At 48.0% G+C, this 25049-nt stretch overlaps 1 protein-coding gene across 9 annotated transcripts in view; it reads right to left on the reverse strand.

Annotated features, from left to right (window-relative positions):
- NCOA1 (nuclear receptor coactivator 1) overlaps window positions 1-25049 on the reverse strand; it is a 182381-nt gene that overhangs the window by 82482 nt on the left and 74850 nt on the right. Inside the window, exon 1 of one of the 9 annotated variants that reach the window (XM_075750317.1) lies at window positions 3237-3457. The exons of the other annotated variants lie outside the window; for them this stretch is intronic. The gene's annotated coding sequence lies outside the window, so the exon portion shown is untranslated. Of the gene's footprint in view, window positions 1-3236; window positions 3458-25049 lie in introns of those variants that run through there. 9 annotated transcript variants of the gene reach the window in all.

The following is a 25049-nucleotide window of genomic DNA, read 5'->3' on the forward strand; positions in this document are numbered from 1 at the left end:
ACAACTGTTAGCAAAAGCGACGCACGCGAGGACGTTTCAGCATCGCATTCCCTCGAGTCCGATGTCAGAGATACAAACCTGCTAGGAAAGGTAAAAAAGGAGCAAAAATAATTGCATCACTTTGTGCCCTTTGAACAACCTTTGGATCCTGATGGCTTTTGCCAGGAAGAATAATGAAAGTCAAACTAATTAAGCAACGAACATGCCCACAGTACAAAGTGTGAACATTTTAAAAGTCTGGCAAGTTGTTAGGAAGCGCTCAGCTCCCGGCTCCGCTTTCCTGCTGTCGTTCTGGGAGCAACCATGATGCAAAAGCTGATTTTTAATTTATTTTTTTTTTTCATTTTAAGCATTAACTCAGAGCTCCAAAATGGTGTATGGTGGAAACCATTGATTTTGAAAACATTTCTGATCTGCAAACGGGCATCTACCTGTTTGTAATGCAACTAATTCAATGCTGCTTGTCACAGCTACCTGAGGAGCCCCAGGAAGATGTCCCACGACAACCAGCAGACACCGAGGCCATGGCATGGACACCTTACATGTGCTGGGACCTCCCAGGGACATGGCTCCAGGCTTTTGGTTCCTGACCCTCCCTGCAAAAAATCTGCCCAGCTGGAGCTCTGCCCAGCTGCAGGAAGAGGTTTTGTCCTCCACCATCTCTTTTCTCTGCTGATGGAAGTATCTAAAGTCACCCACAATGTCTCACCACCACCAGCAAGCAAGGGAAAACCAGAGCACTGGGAGCCAGCACACGTCGATGTCCTGTATTTCTGTTGGAAACGGTGGGCTGGTGGTGCTGGAGCAACATCGCTGTTGCTGGTGTGGTCAGGCAGCATCACGGCAAGCACAAGCCAGGATGGATGCTCCACCTCAGCTGGCATCAATGCAGATCCTGCATCCTCCTGGCCACCAAGCAAAGCACTTGCCAATAAAACAAACCATCTGCCTATTTCACCCACCCATGTCCAGGGTGACCTCTCCAAATATCAGAGCTGATCTGGTTTTGTCCACTCGAGAGTGACAAGACAACAGTTTCCTTCCTTTGGCTTTCCAGCTGGGACCAACAGCAACGACAAAGAGAGTCAAGTCCTTCCATCTCGTATCAGAGCTGGGTAAGGACCAGGGAACCATGGACAACCATGAATATTCAGACTGGTCTGACTGGGTGAATGGGGATGATGGGTGCGGAAGCGCTAGAAGGAAAAAACAGCAGAAGAAGGACTAAAAAATGGCAGATGTTGATGGTACCCAAGTTAACGGGTCATCAAGATCTCAGCACACATCTACCTGCAGCGTGTCAGGAGACCCACACTGGGAGACAAAAAACAGCAGGAAAATCCTAGGATGGGACAGGGTGGATGGACTGACCACTGTCAACTCCTCCAAGGCATGAAGAGGAACATGCAAACCCTCAGAAGAAGCCAGGAGGTGTGAGGAGGACAGGAGCTGTCATCTCATCTCCAGGAATCCTGCGCTGACTTCCTGGACGCAAGCAGCTTGCGTCCAACACAAGTTTTGGTCCCACGTCTCCGTGGATATGAGAATGTGAGCATTGATCTGTGAAATCTGTTTTGGGTTGGATTTATTTCAAACTAAAATCACCTTCAATGCTGAAACATTATTTCCCACATATGCTGTTCACCGAGATTTCACCCTGGTCACCACCATCACCACGTACATAAAATTGCTAGAGGGTGGGGTAAGAGGAGCCCAGCGGGGAACACAAAAAAAGGAAATATCATAGAGACATAATAAACTCTGAGATTTGGGGGGACTCTGCTTTCAGGTCGCAGCTCTTCTCAACCCTCCTGCCAAATCATCATCTCCCCGTACCATCGTTAAAACCAATTTGCCCATCTTTGAGACACGCAGTACTTTCTGCTGCTCTGCTTTACCAACCTGGGTCCTAAGTTTTTCATGGAGAAAAAAAAAAAGGTTCTTTTGGTGCCACGAAGACCTACATCAATAACAAAATATTTTAAAGGGGTGAACAAAAGAGCTCTGAAAACACAGCTGGAGATATAAGACTCAAGAGCAGCATCACGATACTCAACGCTTGGACCTTATCCTTGCGCTATTTAGTGATGCGCTGATGTCATCATCGATAAAAAAAATGGGAAAAAAAAAAAGACAGAGCTAGGTTTGGAAATGGGAATTTGCTCGTGCCACTCCAGAGAGGTGTAGCAGTGCCTCCGGCTACAATTTATGCAGCGTTTTAAAGGTTTACATAAATCCTAAACAATCTTCTCCACCACTCCAGCCTGTTACAGTGACGCACACCCAAAACGAAGGCGCTGCCGATGTCAGATTTACGGTGGAAAGCCCTACAACACCTTCCCCCCACGCAGTGGGCTCGACGCGCCGACTGTATTTTTATTCACCCTGCATAATCCAGCAAGTCCGGGGCGGCGGGTGCTGCTGCTGCCACGCAGGCAGGGACGGTCCCCGACCCAAGGAGCGAGTTAAGGGCGGGAGAAAATTCGAGCGTAAAACCTGGTGCGAGAGCCCACTGACACAGCAACCCCACGCGAACTTCAAAGGGGAAGAGCTCCTTCGAATTGTGCAACGCTTTGCTAAAGGGGACCCATATACATGTGAAATCATTAACTTCATCTGCTGCTTTTACTTCTTCCATCAATGATTAACGAACATTAAGCAATCAGCGTGGTTTTTTTCTCTTAACGAGGAACGCTTTTTTGGTGGTTTTTTTTTAAAAAAAAAAAACTAATGTCCTTCTGCAAGTCGCCGTGAGGATTCATGCCAGCTCTCCCCCAGCTTAAACATTTACACATTGATTTTCAAGGTCACTGCTGAAATACGTCATTTTCTACTTAGCACATTCTTCCCACAAGTGCGCGGCTGTATTCAACGCTGGAAACGCTGCGCGCAAGGGTGCAGCACCGAAAACAGCCTCAGCAAAGTTCAATCGATAAAAGAAATCCGAAGTAAAATGCCCGGGGGAAAGCGGCCTCGGAAAATGCAAATATCATTCATTAGCCGGACGCCGGCTTTTCTTTGCGCTGTTGTATAAAAGCTGAATAAAGGGACAGCAAAGGGGGTTTTCACCCCCCCGCCATCTCAGCCAGGTCGCAGCAGGGGGAGCGCAGGGACCCCGACCGTGCGACCACCCCACTGGTCTCCCCCAAACCCACCACTGAAAACACACCCCCCCCGCCAAACGCCCCCCCTCTACCCCAGGGATGCTTTATGGGGAAGGAGCCGTCGTCCCTTACCCGACAGCTTCCCAGCTCCGCCGCTCCGGGCACCGGCTGCACAGCCCCCCAACCACGAACATGCTGCCGTGACGCTCGCCGGCTCCCGCTCGCTCCCGCGCGCTCCCCCCATGTGCTCCCCGGGGATCGGCGAAGCCTTCAGCGCCCGCCGGCACACGGTGCCGCTGCCATCGCGGGCGAAAGGACTCGTCACCGGCTTCTCCCACTCGATTCCCGCACCCGGCTGGCTGATGATGAAACCCAACGCACGTTGCCAACGCCGAGCGAGCGCCGCCGACGCCGATGCCACCTGCCAGGAGGCTCCGACGGCGCGGGAGCGAGCGAGAGCAGCAACGCTTGCAGCTTGCTGTGATTGGAAACGGAACCGGTCCTGTCCTAGGGACTCTCATTTTATAAAATAAAAATATAAACCCCTTGAAATCAAAAGCAATTTTGCCTTTTTTTTTTTTTTTAAACTCAGACACAAGCCAGTTTTTCATCTGCGCATCCCTATAACTCACCATCCCAACCGAATGTGCCATGAATGTTATTAAATTTAATCTCACAGCTCTTTTCTATATCATAGAAAAATTATCATTTCACAGGAGGAAAAACTAAGATGCAAGAAAAATTCCTTCATTCAAATCATACCAGCCCTCTTGTACCTCCTGTGTCCCAGCCTGCGGCTGCTCTGTCAAAAGTAGGCATTTTTGCACTTAAAAGCAGCAGCTTTTTTATCTTCCAGCTTGGGAAAGAGGCTCCTCTGACTGTCAGCTTGGACTTACATCCAGGAGACTACGGGATAAAACCAGGACCAGGCAGTGACCAGGACCCCCCCACCCATCTTTTCCCCAGCGCCAATGTGCACCGCGGACAGTATATTCTGCTAAAATTTTGGTTGAGCCTGGCTTATGTACAGAGCTGTAGGGGTAGAATTCAGGAGGAAAAAAAAACCCAATGAAACCTCAAATTATTGTCATTATTCTGCTTTCCAGCCAAGGGAGCCCACCCATCACAAGCAGGAGCACGGGGACTCGCTGTATCTTCATACCAAGAATCACATCACACGCACCATCAAGGTCTGGATGTTATTTCTTTTTGAATAGCATAAACAAAAATAAACAGGAACTTTAAGGTGTTTGGGCTGTAAAATGGCTCTTTTGATCCAAGTCCAAATATTTTCGGTTTTGCCATCAATACGTCATCTGAAGGTCTGATTTCGGGGACCCCGAGGAAGGTCCCTCCTCCACTGCCCTGCTCAGAGGAACACAGGTTCTTAAATTCTTTTCATCCAAACCAAAGATGAACCAGGATGGGACTGGCACAGCACTGCTACAGACATCAAAGAAAAGGAGGAAGAACTGGAAAAGCCACGGAGGGAGGAAACTTCAACGAGAAACTTGAAATAATGTGTGTTGGTAGGATGGTGAGATACAGAAATGATGCTCCAGAAGAAGTCAGCAAAGGAGAAAAACCTTGGAGCTCCTGCAGCTTTGTTATATGAAGGAATATAAAAAGGCTAAACACTTTAGAAAATTTTAAAAAAAAAAAAAAAAGAGGAAAAAGGGTAGGAAAAAAGAGCTGGAGGTAGACATAGAAGGAAATCCTAGAGAACTAAAAGCCTATATAGATACAGCTGTAGAATAACTTAATAAAAGAATAATGTTCAGGTAGCATTTTCCCTGCTCATGGCAGGGGGGTTGGACTAAGATGACCTTTAAAGGTCCCTTCCAACCCAAACATTCTGTGATTTTGTGATTTTTTTTTATTTTTTTTTTTTGTCCAGGGAGGATGCTGCTCATGGCGGAGCCTGCAGGACCGTAGCCATGGAACGGCCAAGCACAGAAGATGACAAAATGCAGGAGAGAACGTGAGGGGATGTGGAGCAGTAACATTGAGATGTGTAAAATATAAAAAATAATCAGGTACAAACAACAGTATAATAAATACGGTTCTTGATCATCGATTGCAGAGACCTTACGTGGTCCTGCTGTGCCGAGATGGCACAAGGGGAAAGAAGGAAAATGGAAGAGAGCTGAAATCGGAGTGGAATTACACCAAAAATCCAGCACCCAAATGAAGACCCTATTTCATCTACCTCCACAGAACAAACTAGGCTAGAGCCTAAACCCCACTCACCTGCTCAAACCCCCCGTTTCTGGTTGCATTACTCCAAAGCACAGCGTTTTTTGGAGGGGATCCTTCCAGTTTTCTTGCTCTTTGCAGTCTTGAAGGAATTGGGAAGTGCATAACATAAATTAAAAATAAAATAATTGAGAAATATGGTAAGATTCAAGAGTTTACCAACAAATTCCACCCCTTCAGCTGTTCAATTTTTTACGACTTCAGCAGGAAAAAAAATTACCCTTGCTGGAATGGCCCGGCTCCAGCAATGAATTTGATTCCAGCTGCTGTGTTAAATGAATGATTAATAGATGTCTTTGTCCTGGCTGCATCTGCCTTTCACGAGAACATCGACGTTAACCTGGGCGTATCACCCCAATTCTGCCTTTTTCACTCCATCTCTTCACCTTCAAGGAGATTTGAAGGAGTCGGACGGAGAGAAGCTAATGCAATGCCACCACAAAAAGGGAGATAAACACAGCAAAACCCAACGCAGAGTTAAATAAGGATTTGGAACACAAAGAATTTGCAGAAGCTCCAGAGCTCCTGCAAGGAGCCCAAGTTTCATTTTCTTGCCCGTTCTCCTAGGCACGGTGATTAATTACGAAGGCTGCGGAACACAAGCGAGCGGAGGGGAGCCGATTCCCCACCGGCAGCACCGAGCTCCAGCCTCACGCGCTGCTCATCCATCACCCGAACCGCTGGCAAACCTCAGCCCAGGGCAACGTCCGCTGCCCGCAACCCAAACCTGCCAGCAAGCTGGGTTCTCTGTCTGACCTTCAGCCATTCCCACCGACAAGAACCACCAAATACAGGTTACTACTTCAGTGTCTCTTTTTTTTTTCCCCCCAAGGTATTTGCTAATAAACCACCAGAAACTGAGAACCTTTCTACATAAAATAAACCAGAGGAAAACAGAGTACAGTACAGTACAGTAGAGTAAAATAACAAAATAAAATAAAATAAATAAAATACTTTGTGGCAATTCAATGATGCCATCAGGTCGCATCATTGAGCATCTCAGTCTCAGTTCTGCATTGACGTGGTTATACAAATCCTGGTTCTTTTTAAGTTTTCTCCTGAATCAAGGAGAGGGTTTTGAGCTAAAGGGCTCCGAATGGTTCATCTAGGGCAAATTCCGCTCAGAATCAGTTTTAACATCAATGATACTTCCTCCCCAGATTTTCTACCCTCTAAACCTATTGGCATTACCTAAACCACTGCCAGCCCGTCACAAGGCACCACCGTGCTGTTAAACCTCCAACTCAAGTACCAAGGTTTTCAGAAAAGGAATTAAAAAAAGAAGTTACAGCTGTTTTTCTGTCAAATAACCCCACATTGTGGTTAGTCAGGGTGCTCTAAGCTGAGATTTCGCTTGCTTTTATGTTTGTTTTTATGTTTGTCTTTGAAAGAAGAGGCAGTACGTGCAGCCCCAAACAAGCTGAAGTTCTTGGCTTTCCATCTTACACCAACAGCGACAGCACCCAGGGTATCTTCCAAAAGGTCTTCCAAAACTGAAGTTTATACCGATGGTTGGCTACAAGAACCCAAAGAAGAAGCACAAACCATGCAGGGATAGGACACAGTGGTCCGGCCGTTTGGCAGTTCCAGGCGTCACAACAGATCTGAGGTTCAATGATAATGAGCAAGACAAAGAAGCTGCGGATGCCCCATCGTTGGAAGTGTTCAAGGTCAGGTTGGACGGGGCTTTGGGCAACCTGATCCAGTGGAAGATGTCCCTACTCCTGACAGGGGGCTTGCAGTAGATGATCTTCAAAGCCAAACCGTTCTGTGATTGCATAGTTTGAGAGTCCCTTCAAAAGATCCTGAGCCTGATCTTGTGCAACTGTGGGCAGCAGACTTCTAAAACACCAACAAATGTGAATTCTCTACTCCCATCATTCAAAGTTTCCTGATTTAAACGAGTCCTAAGGGATGGAGATGTAATATGCCAGAATCTGGAGTAAGACGAGCCCTAGCACAATACCAGAAGTGTCCATTTGTACCGTAGGTAAGATGAGCACTTGACATTGACCTTTAAAAGCCAGCATCCTGACGGATGTCATTCCAGGTCAGGAAAGGAAAATGAGGTTTAGTTTATCCCAGACACGACTGCCTTGCAGTGAGCAGATGACACTCCAGGAGGAGAACGTCAGGGATGAAAATTATTTTCATGATAAATGAAGGAATAGAAGATGTTCTTCAGATTTTACAACTGCTTGAATAAACTCCCCGCTTCACCTATGTCCCATGAGGACCCTCTAGCAGCCTTCTTGGAAAAGCTTGCAAAAGTCTCTACTGCCAGAGCGAGCTGGCGTAGCAACAAGAGCAGATCAGATGAGACCACCAGATATCTCCACTACTCTGTGCCTTGTGCTTTACATACAAAACCCACAAACCACCCGACCAGCTACGACGATCTTACTCCATCAACACCGACCTTTATCATCTACTAATTATACAGAGAGACAAACATTCCATCATGAGATTTATCTTGATGCTGAAGCAGCCAAGAACTCCTCCAGGAACCTGCAGCTTCTCCCCAAAGACAGATGTGCCCCTTTCTTTGACAGCATCATTTCTTTGGCCCACCTTCACGTGCCCATGGACCACCGCTGGAGCTGAGCAGAATAAATCCAGCACGAACACGTGAGGCTCAGCACTTTGCCTAGGTGATTAAATCCACACGATTGCGTTAACATCCTTTTGACAGCCAAGCTCCAGAGACGTTTCCTACCCTCTCCAGGTAGCAAACAGCAAATGAGGAGTATCCGAGGTAAATGTCTGAACGGGAAAGGAAGAACAAAATAGCTATGCTTTGTTTAGAAAAACAACAAAACCGTGCTGCACGTTCAAGCCTGCGTGTCTGCCGAAGCCAGCAAATTCAGCACTTTCCAGCCCAGCTTCCTCCATCACTTAAAAAAAGCTACAAGAAACTGGAAAAGTCGCTCGGTTATGATTTCTGCATCTAAAAAATGAAGTTCATGGTAAATGTCTAGTTTAAGCAATTGTCAGCACTTAATGTTTCTATTTACTCCAGTCCAAAAGAGCAAACTTTAAATAAAAATTGAACTTAATTAAGCGTGTCACATTCTTTCAGGCATGCCAGCTACAGTGGTGAGCAAGATGCTTTTCCCAGCCTCCGCGCTACAAACTCTGACACACCAACGTGGTGTTTAAAAGCCCAAAGTCCCTCCCAGCCCAGAGGCTGGATTTATCAAGGAAGAAATTGGTGACAAAACACAACTCAGCCCAACTTTTCTTATCTCAGCGATGCTTTGACGTTGGTCGGTCCCTGGTCTACATCAATGGCTCCGAGGCTTATGGAGGTGTTATGCACGCGTGTGGCTGTTGCAAATTCATGGCAGCTGAAGCTTTGACAGCGAAACACATCTAAGTCACGGTAGAAGGAGGACATAGACCTGTTAGAGCAGGTCCAGAGGAGGCCACGGAGATGATCTGAAGGCTGGAGCACCTCTGCTATGGAGACAGGCTGAGAGAGTTGGGCTGGAGAAGAGAAGGCTGCGGGGAGACCTAATTGTGGCCCTTTGATATATAAAGGGGGCTTATAAGAAAGATGGAGAAAGACTTTTTACTAGGGCCTGTAGTGTCAGGACATGGGGCGATGGTTTTAAACTGAAAGAGGGTAGGTTTAGATTGGACATAATGGAGAGATTTTTTATGATGAGGGTGGCGAGGCATGGGCACGGGTTGCCCAGAGAGCTTGTAGATGCCCAGTCACTGGCAGTGTTCAAGGCCAGGTTGGATGGGGCTTTGGGCAACCTGGGCTAGTGGAGGGTGTCCCTGCCCATGGCAGGGGGGTGGAACTAGATGATCTTCAAAGGTCCCTTCCAACCCAACCCATTCTGCGGTTCTACGATCTCCCCACTTTTAGTGAGGTGGCCACACTGACAACTGCCCCCCCAGATGCTCCTACATCACCATCCCTGTCACCGTTACAACCGGGAGGAAAAAGATGACAACTACCTCTACGAAAAACCTACACTCTGCTCCTCTTCACCTGGCTGCCATCCCGGTGAGCAGCATGAAATGCTTGGGGAAGGTACAAGAGCACACAAAGGCATGGCCAAACCTCAGGGGCTGGGGGGGTTTGTGGGTGGGCAAATTGGAGAACACACGGTTCAGGACACGTCTGGGGTTTGTCATCAGTTCTCCAAGGATCAACTCAAAATCTCTGAGCCCTCTCCTGAGAAGCAGGTGAAATACATCCCCACCCATGTTCGCCTACCTAGGAGTGATAATCCAACATTACAGGATGCTACCAACAAATAAACTTGAAATCGAAGTTACTAGGTAACAGGCAAGAGCTTATGTTCACTACCAGCTGGGCCAGCAAAGAAATCACTAATTTTTGAATGTTAAATGTGATTACCAGTGCTAAAAATCACCATCTTCCTTCTACCCACCCAAAACTCATAGCTGCAAACTCCTCTGTGTACGTCCACCTTGACGTTTTAAGGTCCTGCTCTGGAGGGATAAATAAAAAATCAATACCCAAGACTCAGAGACCCCAGGCAGCTGGTTTTGTAACCCAACTTCTGCACACTAAGGGACAGCCTGAAATGAAGCCTGATTCTCCTCCGGGTTTCAAGTTGGGCTTCAGCCAGGATGTCCAAGAGTAAGAGTTTGCATTTCTCTCCCAAGAACCATCTCCAAGTCAGGTGTGGACACATCTGACCACCGTCTCATCTCCTCCACCACATACCACAGGACAACCAAACACACGTTACATAGATATCTACAAGCTGCAAGACCTTCTCAGCTAGAAAACACGTTTAATGATGCAAAACCCCGTGAGCTCTGGGTAAGGGAAGGGTGAATTTTACTGTTGAAATTGAAACTCAGCCTGGAATTGCTAAGCGACAAAAACAAAAGATGTTCTTCCCAACGGATGGCATGTGTTATAAACTCTGCAGCGGTGCAAGCTTGATATTCAGCAGTAAGAAGTGCAAACTTAGGGGAAAAAAAGCAACCCAGAACAGGCTTCTACCTCCTAAATCCCTAAAACGCCCATGCCAAAGGGGTTAAGTACACAGTAGACCACATGAATTTGGAGCGGCAACCAAGGAATCCAAGCACAAAGCCAAAATTATACAAATCAGGGTACGACTGCAAAACCACAGTCCTCATAAAACTTCCTCCTCTTATTTTGCTAAAGTGGGGGTTAGTCAACTGGGAGGATGATACAGGGAAAGCTGTTTAAAACAACACACGATGCTTCGATGCGCTTGGTCTTTCGGTAGAAGAGCTCGATCTATGTCGCAGAGGACAGAGGTGGGCACTTGGATAGGAATGGGGAGATTTTTTTCTCTCTTCTTCCTAAACATGTATGGAGATATTTATTGAGTCAGTAGCACGACTTGCTACATAATGCATATATGAATTTATATATATATAGAATTATTATTATTATTCTATTTTTTTAAATATATATATATCTCTCAATGACAATTCCGTGCCTTGATGGGGATATATAATCAGGGTAGGACACACACAGTAAGGACACACCTCCCACTGTTTGTCCCCAAACCCAAATGCCTGGCATCCCACCCAGAGCTGGGCAGAACTTGGAGCATCCTTATCCCCCCCAGGGAGCCACATCCGCACCGTGCTGGCTCTCTTCCCTTCCGTGTAACTGGGCAGGCTGCAGAGCACGAGGATTTTGGTAGCAGCTGTGGTCTTGCTGCTGCAGGGGTATTTAGGGAGGTGTCCATCCCTTCCACCTCGGTGGGTGGAAGCTGCACACGAAGCAGAGATGTCCTCAAACGGCCCGTGCATGGCCCATCTCTAGGAAAAGGCATGAGCTGCTTGCTTAATTCAGGGCTGCCTCGGAAGCGGATGCGGTATGTAGGTAACTGCGCCTTAGGACGTACTCCCAAAGGAAAGGAGCCTATTAAGACACAGGGCGATTAACCGGCAGCCCAGTATGAGCAGAGACCACCCCTGGGGGTACACTGGGGTGCTAATGGCATCGGCCCCGAGATTGGTGGTCCTGCTGTCTGATCCCTTCTGAATCAATAAAACGCTTCTTCAACGCCAGAAGGACGACGTTCTTTGTACTTCGGGGTACTTTCCAGCCCCAAAATGCTTCACAAACACCACGGCTGGGAGTGAAGCACTATGTGCAGACCCATCCCTTGCCAGGGGAGGGATCGATACCTCCTCACTCCTCTTACTGTAGCTTTAATGCCTCATAAGAGGTTCCACAACAGGAATAATTATAAACCGGTTATGAAAATAGCTGACCTCCCATGGAGCAGAAAGGTCCTAAGGGTTCAATTACGTGACAAGAGAAAACAATCAAGAGATACCCTGGGTTCAGCTTTGCTTTTAAAAATGTCTTGCCTTTGTTATTCTTACCTAATTGTAAGGGGTTAGGTAACCAACCTTAATTGTGAGCCAGCTGCGTCTGCGGTGCACACAGCGGCCCCGGTACCTGCAGCGCCCGTCAACAAAATCGGGTCTGCTGAGCCGGGATCATCCAGAGCGTCCTACCTATTCCCAAATGGGAAGGAACGTCAAAAAGGCTCATTATCGTTTTGAATTAAAGCTCTGACGATGACAACATTGTTTTAATGTAATGCCACTTTCTTCTTGCTCAATAGAGTTTGTACCAGGAAAACTTGCGGAAGCCTGAAAAGGAGGAGAAATGCTTCTCTAATGAACCACAGAGGGGAAAGAAAGCAACTTATTCTCCAGATCATAGAATCCCAGACTGGTTTGGGTTGGAAGGGACCTCCCAGCCCATCCAGTGCCACCCCCTGCCATGGGCAGGGACACCCTCCACTAGCCCAGGTTGCCCAAAGCCCCATCCAACCTCAGCTGGAAACACAAGGCATTGCACCAATGGTGCCTCCAGAACCACAGAAGGGCACATGAAAACCAGTATCACAACAAAAATAATCCCAGTCTGACCACTAACATGCTCAGAAACCCATTGCACATACAGTGTCCTCAACAGGAGGACAAATGCCAGTTGGTCTCCACCAAGGAACATGATGATCTCAGTTCCCACCACCCATCTCATAGACAGTCCTGGAGTCAAGCACCGAGCAGAAAGCTTCCTCCAACAGTGCAACCTGGAGAGAGCACCCATCTCCAGAGGTGCAGGGCCAGCAGGGCCAGCCTACACCCATCCATCACCATACGGACGAGAAGAACCCAGCCCGGTCTATTATGAATTATTTTAAAAGGAAGACATGTGCTCCTATCATCATCTCCGCGCTACCATCAGCAGCAGTTACAGCAAAATTATATATTACTAGCAAAGCAATTTGATAAAATAGCTGCATTACAGAAGAGCGTACCCTGAGATTGCTGAAGGCGGCAAGCAGGCACGTGCAAAAAGGGACAAAACTCGCAGGAAATTTTGAAATCCTTAACCCTTAGGGATGCCAATCTCATTATGTTCCAAAGATTCAAATGCACACAAGCTTAATCTTTTCATCTGTGCACCAAAAAAAAAAAAAAAAAAAGAAGAAGCTTTGACCATTTTCTGCATCACACTGAGGTTTGAGTCTCCACCAGGCAAAGCACAAAACGAGGGCAGACAAAAAAAAAGCAGCGGGGACAAGCGGCTCTCGCTGAACGACGGACACAGCAGGAACCGGGAACCTCTTCTTTTTTACAGAAAGCCTGCTGCTCAGCAAAGCCTTTGCTCTGAAACAGGCTCTCACCGACTTCCAAACCGCAGCGGGATCCCAAGCCTCTGCCCTCTCGGAGGCAGGATCCGGCCAGTGCTCAGCAGATGGGGCACTGGAATGACCTCCTAACACCCAGCACCAAAACAGCTCGCCGCTGCCCTATTTATAATAATTGTTTCCAAGCAAACGGACAAAAAAAAAAATTAATTCTCAAATTGTGGTTTAAAAAGCTGCACATGAAGTAGGAAATACAGACCACCTCCTCTTCCTGACATGTAGCAGTGAGAAGATGAAAGACAACTTGTTCCCTACAAGTACCTGCGATCTGTGGTCCAGCAGCCACCTCCTATGCCCAGGAGATGTTTTGGGTTCAGTATAATCCCTCAGAATCAACCTCTGCTCGGTTTTCTTGCAGAGCCTTCCCATTGAAGTCAGTGATGAAGCCAGGAAAGTTGGCATCTTCATCTTTCCTCTTCAGAGCATCAACGTGCACCTCCACCACCACAGATTAGGAGAAGGACTTTCCCAGGGCAGCATAAGCTGTAGCTGCCCACTCCAGGGATTTTTTTGTGTCTTCTTTAAGTCGTCACCATCAGAGAGGGGATATCGGATCAGTGAGACCTCTGCTCCAAATCCACTCGAGCCGTGTATTACAACAGGACCCAGAGGACCCGCGAGCGGAGCGTTATTATGATTGGCACGGCACAAATACACAGAATTAGATTTTCCCTGCCCCAGATGTCAAATCCTGAATAGATTAGACTAAGTGAAAGGAAAAAAAAATTGACCATCTCAATTTTATAAGCAGAGGCTCTGGCCAGAGATCTCAGTGTCTTGCCAAAAGCCCTAAGGAGAACAGAGCCGTGCCAGCCCAAACCTTGCAGGAAAGCAGATCTCTGCAAGCAAGCGCTTTGGTTCTTCCTCACCCGCTTCACCTTGGGTCTGTGAACCTTTCTGGTGACCAGGCAGCTGAGAAGATGCAAGTCATGCACTCCTCTCTTCTGCTTGGCATTTAGTTTTCATCTAAGCAGTCATGCCAACCTCCAGACTTAGCCCAGGTAGGGTTTCAGCAGCACGTCCGCATCCTAAGAGATGCTGGCACAAGGTGCCCAGAGAAGCTGTGGATGCCCCATCATTGGAAGTCTTCAAGGTCAGGTTGGACAAAGTTTTGAGCAACCTGGTCTAGTGGAAGATGTCCCTTCCCATGGCAGGGGGATGGGACTAGATGATCTTCAAAGGTCCCTTCCAACCCAAAATATTGTTGATAAACCAAAATTAAAAAGTTAATGCCAAATCCACAAGACAACTATGACTTTACAACACACACCATTGCTAAGAAGTAGGACATCTTGCTCGTGGCAGAGAAGAGCATAGCACAGACCCTGCTCCCAAGAAGAAGATGAGCCAGCTCTTGTTTTTTGGCCCTGCCCTGGGTTCACTGTGTCACCAAGCGTGCGGTAGGTCTCGGTCTCAGGAAACGCGTGGGTGTAAACAGGTCACTGACTTACAGACTACGCAACACAGCGCTTTCCAGCTGATGTAACACAAAATAAAGGCAGGTGATGTGACCACATATGACTTCTGGGGAAACCACAGCTCGTTCCAGACAGGGGACTCACCAAAAAAAGCCTGTGAGTGCGTGTGGGGAGAAATGAACATCTCTTCTGAATGAAAAAAAGCAAGAGAGAAAGGCAGCACGTTGGGGAGAGTGGTACCCCGGGCGCTTGGGCTAAGGCACCATGGCTCAGCAAAACTCCTGGGGAATTTAGGGAGGAAAAAGCATCTTTTTGTTCATGAAACTGCATGATTAGATTGATTTTGGTACAGATAAATTAAACCCCAGGTAGAGATGAGATGATGCTTTAACAGCTGCTGAAGCAGAGGGATGATAATCCCCACGGAGGAGGTATCTCCCCCCTCTCCTTGCACATCAGCCCTACCAGAACCAGGTCCTCACACCCTTCGCTCGCCCCGCGCTCCCCACGAACAGGGGGAATCACGTTCAAACCCCACATGTTGGAACAATACAACCAGGTGAGAGGCAGGAGAAAACCTTTGCCCCAAAATCTCCCATGGCATGCAACACCACAAAAGCCTTTCTGGTGATGGTGAGAGAAGCCCGTGGAGAAGCACTTCTCAGGGGGCCCATGCAAGGCTCCGAGCATTAAACTTAAATCTCTCTTAAACTCTCCAGAATTTGATATTCCCTCTGCTCAACCGCATTCACTTGTAGAGCAGGTCCCACAACATTTTCCCCGGGTTGAGCAAGATCGCCCAGGGGCCAAGTCTGCTGGCAAAGCAATGGCATGTGGAACGAGGGGTGCAGGCAAGGTGCTCCCCGTGGCCAGCACGTACGGCTGCGACACCTCCCCTGCTCCAGGGAGTCTCCAGAGCTTGGAGAAGAAAGATTCAGGCTGTGTTTTCAGACCTACGTAGGAAAGGATGGGCCATCAGGATGGTTACAGAGGAGCAGAGCCGTTCTCAGCCCCATGACCCTGACAGCATTCTTCGGCCAACATGTGCTTCCCAAGTCATGAACAACTCTCCCTAAAAATGCCCTTTGTAATCACACGGTCAAAACAATCATGATTTGAAAGCCACTTTCCCCAAACTGGCTTTCAGGTTGCAGAAGAGATTATTACAAACACAGTATCTGCAAGAGCAAAAATAAAAATATATTCAGAGTCACACAAGGCTCAGATTCCTCAGCGAAGGCTGGGAACGAGCAACCGTGAGTGAAAACTGCTTCGGGTGATGAGGACAAGATGGCCTGTGCCTTTCATTGGGTTTTGTTCATCCAAAGAACCAAACACCGCCCTGAAATGCCCCCACAAAATACACAGAAATGCAGAGCAAAGGCACTTCGCATAATGCAGCCCAGCAGTTTTGGGGGTCCAGCTGAGAGCCAGGGTCTGGTCTGCTGGGACAAAGCTGGAGCTAAAGAGCACCTGGGACAACGTTATCGATGGCCAAGTATCCCCTGGGAACCTCCATCTTCCAGCACCGCAGGGACAGAGCGAACCTGCATCTACTTTATCCCAAAGACTTGGAAGACGAGCAAACCCTTCTGCTTCAGGGATGTATCGGCGACTCATTACCAGGATTAGAAAGACATTTTCTCTGGAGAGAAGCTATTCCATCATTTCTAGTGCTGGTTTCTCACAGGCTCCTGGCAGCGTTGGACGGTGCTGGACACGGATGAACTCCGGCTCCCTGCTGACCGATGCCATCTGCGTGCTCCCCCAGTCGCACACCCGATCTCCTCGCTCAGCGTAGCTGCACCGGCTACACGCAAACTGCATTTAGCACATCTCCAGAAACTTCATTAACCCGACAGAGGCGGGAATGCAGCGTGCCCAACCCCACGAAGCAAATCAAAACCAGTTTCTAACGAGTGCTGTAATGCTAAAGTCCAAAAATATCACGTTTCTTGGGAGGCTCTGAAACCGAAACCAAAAGCGAGCTGGGAAGCAAAGCCCTGCTCAAATTTAAAAGTATTTCTAAGAGCTTTTCTATTTCAAAGTGCTTACTGTCCTATAAAAAAATGGATGAAGTCTTTTTCCAAAATATTTTTAATGGCTCCCGAGGAGTGGCTGTACTATAAAAACTTTACATCTTAACCAAATGTTACGAGTGTATATGAATTTCTACGGCACTCACAAAGAGCATAGCTTTGGTTTCCGGATCAACACAATTCCTCTTATACCCATGACAGTGAGAAATCTCACCAAAGGAACTACAGTAAGCTCGAAACAGCTTAAAATTAGTTCAGCCAGGGTTTTTTTTCCAGCCACATCACGGTACCTTTTATATATATGTACATTTGTATTGCAAGTTAATAAGATTGGGGTGGGGTTTAGCTGAAAACCTGCACATAGGTCTGTGTTGATAGATTTTAGCACTCACACGCTGCCCCGATAAGGCTTCCAGCACAGACCAACTTTTAAGGAAGCAAGCGGAGACTTAGAATCACCAACTCCCCGACTGGTTTGGGTGGGCAGGGACCTCCCAGCCCATCCAGTGCCACCCCCCTGCCATGGGCAGGGACACCCTCCACTAGCCCAGGTTGCCCAAAGCCCCATCCAACCTGGCCTTGAACACTGCCAGGGAGCCAGGGGCAGCCACAGCTTCTCTGGGCACCCTGGGCCAGGGCCTCAGCACCCTCCCAGGGAAGGATTGCTGCCTCCCATCCCATCTCCATCTCCTCTTTTTAGTTTAAACCCATTCCCCCTTGTCCTATCGCTACACTCCCTGATAAACAGCCCCTCTCCGGCTTTCCTGTAGCCCCCTGACTTGGGGGACTCCAAGATTCACTCAGGGGCTGGCATGAGATATATTTTCAATTAATATCCAAAAAAAGCAAGTATTCTGTCTGACTGCCAAACCCAGCACCCCACCATCCCACTTCCTGCAAACAGGAAGCAGCTTCCGATTTTCATGACAGATTCAAGCCTGTACCTACAAAAAATAATATCAAAAGCGATCGTAGTTGTTAAAGGGCTCCTCCTCGCATGGCTGAACCAGCCCAGGCTGCGATCAAGATGCAGCCCGGGCCAGGAGAAGTGATTTTTCTGCAAACGCCGCCACTCCCTCAACAAGATTTACAAACCCGAGAGACGATTTCCACCACACACACCCACCACCACCACCCCACACGTCATTATTTCAACGCCGCGGCTCGTGCCAGCACGGCGCTGGTGAGGAGACGTCACTTCTTTCCCCACGTTTCGAGGAAATAAGGAGAAAGTTTCGGGGTGCAGAGCAGACCCACGGGCTCAGCTCCTCCACGCACCAGCAAGGTGCACCAGCCACCAGAAGCCACCGGTGAGCCAAATTGTCCTCCCCCGTGTGCACATGGCTGCTGGGGGGGGGGGGGCTTGCAGAGCTGGATGATGACATCATGATGACATGTCATGACATCACCACGCACCTCCCAGGAGCACGCATCCCAAGAGCAGGCAGGAGGCTGCTCGGGCTCGGCAGTGCAGCGGCCACCAAGGTGCTTCTCCAGCATTACCTTCCCGCAGCTCTCGGTGGGCAAACCAAAAGCAGGGCATGGCCATGCAAGCAGCCGGATCAAAAGCTGGGTCACTTTTCTCATTCAAAGAAAGAAGAAAAAATAAACAGTGTTTTACCACGAGCCTGTATTTGGCAAACGGCACACGAAGCCGCAGTCACTGGCCAGCACTACACATCACAGCCAATACCGCATGCGTCCATGCACGGAAAACGGTTACAAGCAAACCCCACTACTTCAAAAAAGCTATTTTTGCCCAAACAGCACGCCTTTAAGAAAAAAACCCACACTCCATTCCCTTCTAACTATTCAAATCTTCTCAGTATTCCCCGAGGACCATATCAGAGCTGTGCAAGGAGTGCTGGGGAAGGAGGCAAGGGGAGACCTTCCTGTCTCAGCTCCTTCCCTTCCAGACTTCTTTCCCAGCACAGGGATGAAGCACTAGAGAAAGCAGCAAGCTTTGCACAGCAAAAAGCACATTTTTAAAATTTGGGGCTGTAAAATCACCATATAGCCTTGGTTTTGCTGAGCCAGACCTGGATAAGAAGCTGTAGTACCTTTTTAATACACAATTAGCAGGCTGTTAAATTTGTTTGTCGGGTGTCAGGATGTCGGAAGATGATAAAGCGTCCCTGGACCGCGTTCACCAAGGGCAAAGGGATTCACGAGTCGGATGGATGAGCAGGGCAGAGTGCAGGCGCAGAGAAACCCACGGCTGGTTAGCGACAGATGCTATCTTATTGCAACAGCGAGAGGAAGAGACTGAGCTCAGAGAGGAAGGAAGACTTAAAAGCTAATGAATAATACCAAGAAATGGAGGTTTTACTGTCTCGACCTTTGACTTTTTGCCCCGTAATTAGGAGAATTATGTCATTATTTAAAAGCATCTTCTGTTCCAGCAGAAATCTGCAAGCACAACTTTTCCAGGGATTTCCGTGGAGTCCTCTGTAGGTCTGTCTGTAATCGACTGTACCGCACCAAGTGCCCCAGCAAACCCCAGGGCTAAGGACAGCCCGAGCAGGAGTTAGATCTGAGTTTACAGAGATTAAAGTCAATCCCAGGGTCTCCAGGGTCTGGACTCCAGGAGGAAGAGAATTGCATGTGCAGCATCAAAACGTGGTAACAGGGTACCCCAAATTCACAGTGACTACAGCAAAATTGTCGTCCAGCCTCTGCAATCAACTCACTTTATAGAAAAAAATCTTAGACAATGATTCTACCCCATTTTTTCTGCAGAGCACTTCCAAATCAATACTTCAGTTTACAAGCTAGGTAGTATCTTTTTGTCTGCAAGAACCTGTGCACCGTTATGACAGCCTAGATATAAATTAGATGGATGACAAAGGCAGATACGGTGGTTTCCATACTTAGTAATCAAAGGGCAATTACACTGGGAGTAGAAATTTGGCATCCAAATATCTTCTTCCAAAAAAAAAAGAGAGAAATCAGAGTCAGTCACATTGTAACTCCACTGTGAAGACTACCAAGCATTTGAAAGGTACCCACCCGTGCCTATCAGACAGTCTGCTCACAGTTTCTGTTTGCAACCTGCTGAGAACATCAGATATTCAGCAGGTGGAGGGCTGCAGCGAGGTGGCAACCACCAGAAGAGCCAAACGCTGCATAACTTTTGAGGGCTCCTTGCAAGCACTCTACCTGGGGCTCATCTTCACTCAGTTGAAGCACATCCACAGCAGCTCTTTGCCCCAGGTTTCCCGTACCAACCTTGGAGAGGAACAAGCCTCTCTGGGGAACGACTTTCAGATGTCCACCTGCTTGTATAGGTGAGCATCTGGAACAGGCCAGGGTTCTTGCAACATTAAGCCACTCACCTCTAGTCACATTTGGACTAGATGATCGTTGTAGGGTCCCTTCCAACTGAAATTTTATTTCTCTCCTCTCCTCCCCACCACCAAGAGGCATCATGACCACTAGCCTAACTGTAGATGTGCACCTTCAGAGACACGACTCCCATCATCTTCCTGATTAATGCCCGCTCGGAAAGACAGACACGTTCCGGGTATTTCACACGGCTGCTAAGATGTGGACTGCTGTCACCTTACAGAACGCATGGTAAGACCCTCTGCTCCAAGCAGGCCACCACAGGCAGACTCCTGAGCCCATGCCAAGTCCCAAAAGGAATAGCTGGGGCAGGGTCTGGATCTCCATTTGATGCAGAAGGGTGCACAGGAGGGAGAGGCGGTGAAAAGAGACCGTCACGCTCCATTCAGAGGGGACACGTGGGCGAGGGAGGGCGACAGGCTAATTCTTCAGGAACGGCATTAATTACCCGGGAATTAAACATGCAGCAACGCTCCTTCTAAGAAGGAAGGTACAAGTTCAAGCAAACATACCTGTATATACTTATATCCTTCGCTTATGTAAGAGTCTGTAAGCTTCTATGCAAATTTTGTGGCCTTTGGATATTTTCCGAATTACCATCGTAGCTTTGGAGTTGTTATGCTTGAGCAAGCTGAGCCTCAGCCACGAGTCTGCTGCTGAAAACACACACCGGAGACTGTTCTTGGCCGGTGAATCTGTCACAACCGTGACCACAGAAGTGAGACTTTCCCCATGCAGCACATCCTGCCACGATTTTAAAGAAGATACTGCTAAATAATTATGAAAACATAGAGTTTTACAGTTGTAGCACAACCACCAGCACAGCAGACCAAGACAGTGCAGCTATGGGCACCACCAGCCCATCAGGCTTCTCCATGGGGTGGGACGTTTGACCGACAGGTTTCCAGCACTGCTGAAGTGCTGACACGGGCCGCTTTCGGACCCTAAAAATGGGTAACGTCAGCTTAGGAAGATCCAAGGGTTGGCGTTGACCAAGCCATAAGCCCCATGGCTAACCCCAGGCCAGTTGCCTTTCCTGCTGCTGTTGTAGGAGGACATCGTAGGAGGCATTTCTCTCCACCTAGGAATGGAGGAGGATGGAGGAAGCTAACACAGCTGATTGATTTCTGCAGCAATTAATCCAGAATCAGCAAAAACAAACATTGGTTAACTCTTAGCAGAGGTTAATTTTTATCCCCACTCATCTCCAAGATGAAAAATGCCCTCTAAGGTCATCACAACCTGGAGGAAGAGGAGGTGGGGAGTGTCTGTGTGACAGCAAAGTTTCTCCCATCTGCAATTCTGAATTTTCTCCAGCACAAGCAAGTTGTCAGAAATGAAACTGATAAGTAAAAAAAAAAAAAAAAACCCAACAAAAAAAACCCCAACAGCAAAATGTAAACTCAGCTTTCTGGAAACTTTCAAGCAAGCAAGAGAACATTGGTGCCACGTGAGCAGAGGACACCTGTAGGAGCATGGGGCCTCACCGGACTCACCGGCACGGTGCAGATGAGAAGAAGGGGTTACAGGACTTGTTGCATACTGGTTGGGTGCTCCACAGCGCTGTTATGTTGCTGGTGAACCTTCATCTGCTCAAAGGCCCTCACCCTTCCCCCAGTGCCACTGAGCCTCCTTCCCTCCCCAGCTGATGGTGGCACTAAAAATAGTCTGGAGAACTCACAGAACCCCAACCGAACACAAGCCGTTGCATCACTTGGATATACGGATTCGTTAAGCAACCCTCTTCCGTAATCAAGACCCCACCACGATCGTACGGGTCCCTTGCAGGCAAGCCTTGCCCACATTGACATGCGCAGCACAAAGTCCACCCCACTACAGGGTTATTTTCAGCAGCTCTCAGTAATTGTTAAATTGCTGCTTACTTTTTGCCAAAAAATACTCGGCACCCGGCAGCTGGCTTTAGCCAATGTTTGATTAAATGCAGTTTTGTGTCCTTACATAATAACTTCGGGACTGCTCCACCGGCAAGGCGTATAATCAATTATATCGCTGTTCAGTACATCCTGAAATATTAGAAGCTCGTGTCCTAATTAAATAGTTTATTCAGGCAAAAACTAAAATTACAGTGCCTAATTATGTAACAAATTAAACATTTTTACACTGTAATCAATATCCCTAAATGCTACGTAACTAGTGATGCTGTGGCGCGATAGAGTAAATGCCTAATACCTGACCGCCCACTGGAGCGAGGCATTTACAATTAATAATGAAGTTAATTTTTCATAAGAGGTTCCAAACCACACCAGGGGATGATCCTGGGAAGGTGGCACCTTCCTTAATGTAAATTAGGTTGCAGAGAACATCCCTCTGAGTAGCTTTTGATTGCTCCAGCTACGTTTAGATTGGGAAGTTGTGGTGGGTTGACCCTGGCTGGAGGCCAGGTGCCCCCCAAAACCACTCTGTCACCCCCCTCCTCAGCTGGGCAGGGGAGAGAAAATATAACGAGAGGCTGGTGGGTCAAGATAAGGGCAGGGAGAGATCGTTCACCAATTACCGTCATGGGCAAAACAGGCTCAACTCGGGAAAATTAATTTAATTTATTGCCAATCAAATCAGAGTTGAGTAATGAGAAATAAACCCAAGTCCTAAACCACCTCCCCCCACCCCTCCCTTCTTCCAACGTCACCCCCCATTTCTCTCCCTCCTCCCCCCAGCGGCACAGGGGGACGGGGAATGGGGGTTGTGGTCAGTTCATCCCACGGTCTCTCTGCCGCTCCTTCCTCCTCAGGGGAGGACTCCTCACACTCCTCCCCTGCTCCAGCCTGGGGTCCCTCCCACGGCAGACAGTCCTGCACCAACTGCTCCAACCTGAGTCCTTCCCACGGGCTGCAGTCCTTCACCAACTGCTCCAGCGTGGGTCCCTCCCATGGGGTGCAGACCTTCAGGAGCAAACTGCTCCAGCGTGGGTCCCCCACGGGGTCACAAGTCCTGCCAGCAAACCTGCTCTGGCGTGGGCTCCTCTCTCCACGGGGCCACAGGTCCTGCCAGGAGCCTGCTCCAGCGTGGGCTTCCCACGGGGTCACAGCCTCCTTCAGGTGCCTCCACCTGCTCCGGCGTGGGGTCCTCCACGGGCTGCAGGGGAGTCTCTGCTCCACCATCATCCTCCAAGGGCTGCAGGGGGACAGCCTGCCTCACCATGGTCTTCTCCACGGGCTGCAGGGGGATCTCTGCTCCGGCGCCTGGAGCACCTCCTGCCCCTCCTTCTGCACTGACCTGGGTGTCTGCAGAGTTGTTCCTCTCACATCTTCTCATACAATTATAGAATCCCAGACTGGTTTGGGTTGGAAGGGATCTCAAAGACCACCTAGTTCCAATGCCCTGTTATGGGGAGCAACACCCTCCACTAGAATTTTTTCCTTATGGCTTATATCTTCTCACTCCTCTTTCCAGCTGCAACTGCTCCTGATGGTTTTTTTCCTTCTTAACTGTGTTACCCCAGAGGCGCTGCCACCATCACTGGTGGGCTCAACCTTGGCCAGTGACGGGTCTGTCTTGGTGCCATCTGGCATTGGCTCTGTTGGACATGGGGGAAGCTTCTGGCAGCTTCTCGCAGCAGCCACCCCTGTAGCCCCCCCCGCTACCAAAACCTTGCCACACAAACCCAAACCAGAAGTGCAGTGATCTCCTTAGGCTGGGTGTTAGCGGGGGGCCCTCACATCCCAAACACGTTAGAATTGTATATAACGATGAGTTAGATACAATAATATATAAACGTATAAATTTATGTATATAACTCATTATATAAAAATAAACTCACGTACGTAACTCATTATATATAAATATATACACTCATGTTCATAACTCATATATAAATACATAGACTCATGTATCAATAATATATAAATACATAAACTCATGTATATAATTCATTGATATATACAATTATAAAGTGAAAAATATAATATATACAATGTCTGCACAGAATGGCCCCATAAACTTACACCTCTTATTTAAAAATAATTTTAGAAAAGGGGGAAAAAAAGGAAGGGAAAAAAAAGCAATCAAGCCCTTGAGGCCACCCCTCTCATTTTGGGGCAGAAATAGCAGAAAGAGGTCCCCAGCTGAGACGACGGGGACGGCCACGCTCCCCTTCACAGCAGGGTTCCCACCCCCGTCCACCCACATTTACAAGTTTCTATTTTTGGTGTACCCACACACATACCCTTTATCCACATTTTTTCACCCCTCCTCTATCCCTCCAATCCCCTCAAATTCTTTTTTTTAATGACCCATTTCCTTCACCCGCTTTCTCAAGTTCTTCATTTCAATGCATTTCCTTTATTTTACTTTCAATTTTACTTTGTTCTCCCTCCCTATTTCTCATCTTTTCCGCTATGGTTTCCATTACCTTTTGAAAGCCTTCTGACATAGAATTATTTTATTTTTGGGAGCGCAGAGGAGGTCTCGCTGAACTTGACCCAGGTTGACTGAACATCAGCCACATGGAGTGGCTGTTGCCAGTTTGGGGGGTTGTGGCGAGATAATTGTTGTAGGTCACTTCCAACTGAAAATATTCTATTCTTTTCTAACCAGAAGCACTTTATTTCTGGGGTCTGCTTAGGATTTGGAGGAATAAAGGGGAAAAAATTGGATTTTGGGGGTTCTGCCTAGGATTTGGGAGGAATAGAGGGGAAAATGGGTGTTTTTTCTAAAGGATGGTGAGTTTGGTTTCCATTCTCACATGTTTGTGGTAGGGCTTGTTGCTTTTAAAGATATGAATCACCTACAATGACTCTGGCTATATTCCTCTCTGCAAACTTAATATGCTGGAGTATCAAACAGAGCACGTAGGGTTCATTTAGGTTTAGTATTAATGTTTGACCACAGAACAGTGGCCAAGGCTTTGGAAGGACCATGGTCTTGCCCGCCATTGACCAACCATACGCTTGGGACTTGGCCAACGGAAACATCCGGCACATCCGAAGGATGCGCATCGGCGTGAAGGGCAAAAACCGTGGGCTAGGCAGGCCAATGCCATCTCCTGGTCCTGACTTTGGTGACAAATTTTTACATCTCACTAAGTATTTCTTGGTTTTATTATTACTGGAGTTTATTATTATTTAACAATATACACTCCTCCACTCTTCCAAACCAGATGTTTGCAGCACGAGGCCAGTACAGGAGAGTTTGCTGGTGGGAGATCAGCCCAGAGGGGCTGACGCTGCA

Source organism: Balearica regulorum, chromosome 3 (genome assembly GCF_011004875.1).
Source record: "Balearica regulorum gibbericeps isolate bBalReg1 chromosome 3, bBalReg1.pri, whole genome shotgun sequence".
NCBI lineage: Eukaryota > Metazoa > Chordata > Aves > Gruiformes > Gruidae > Balearica > Balearica regulorum.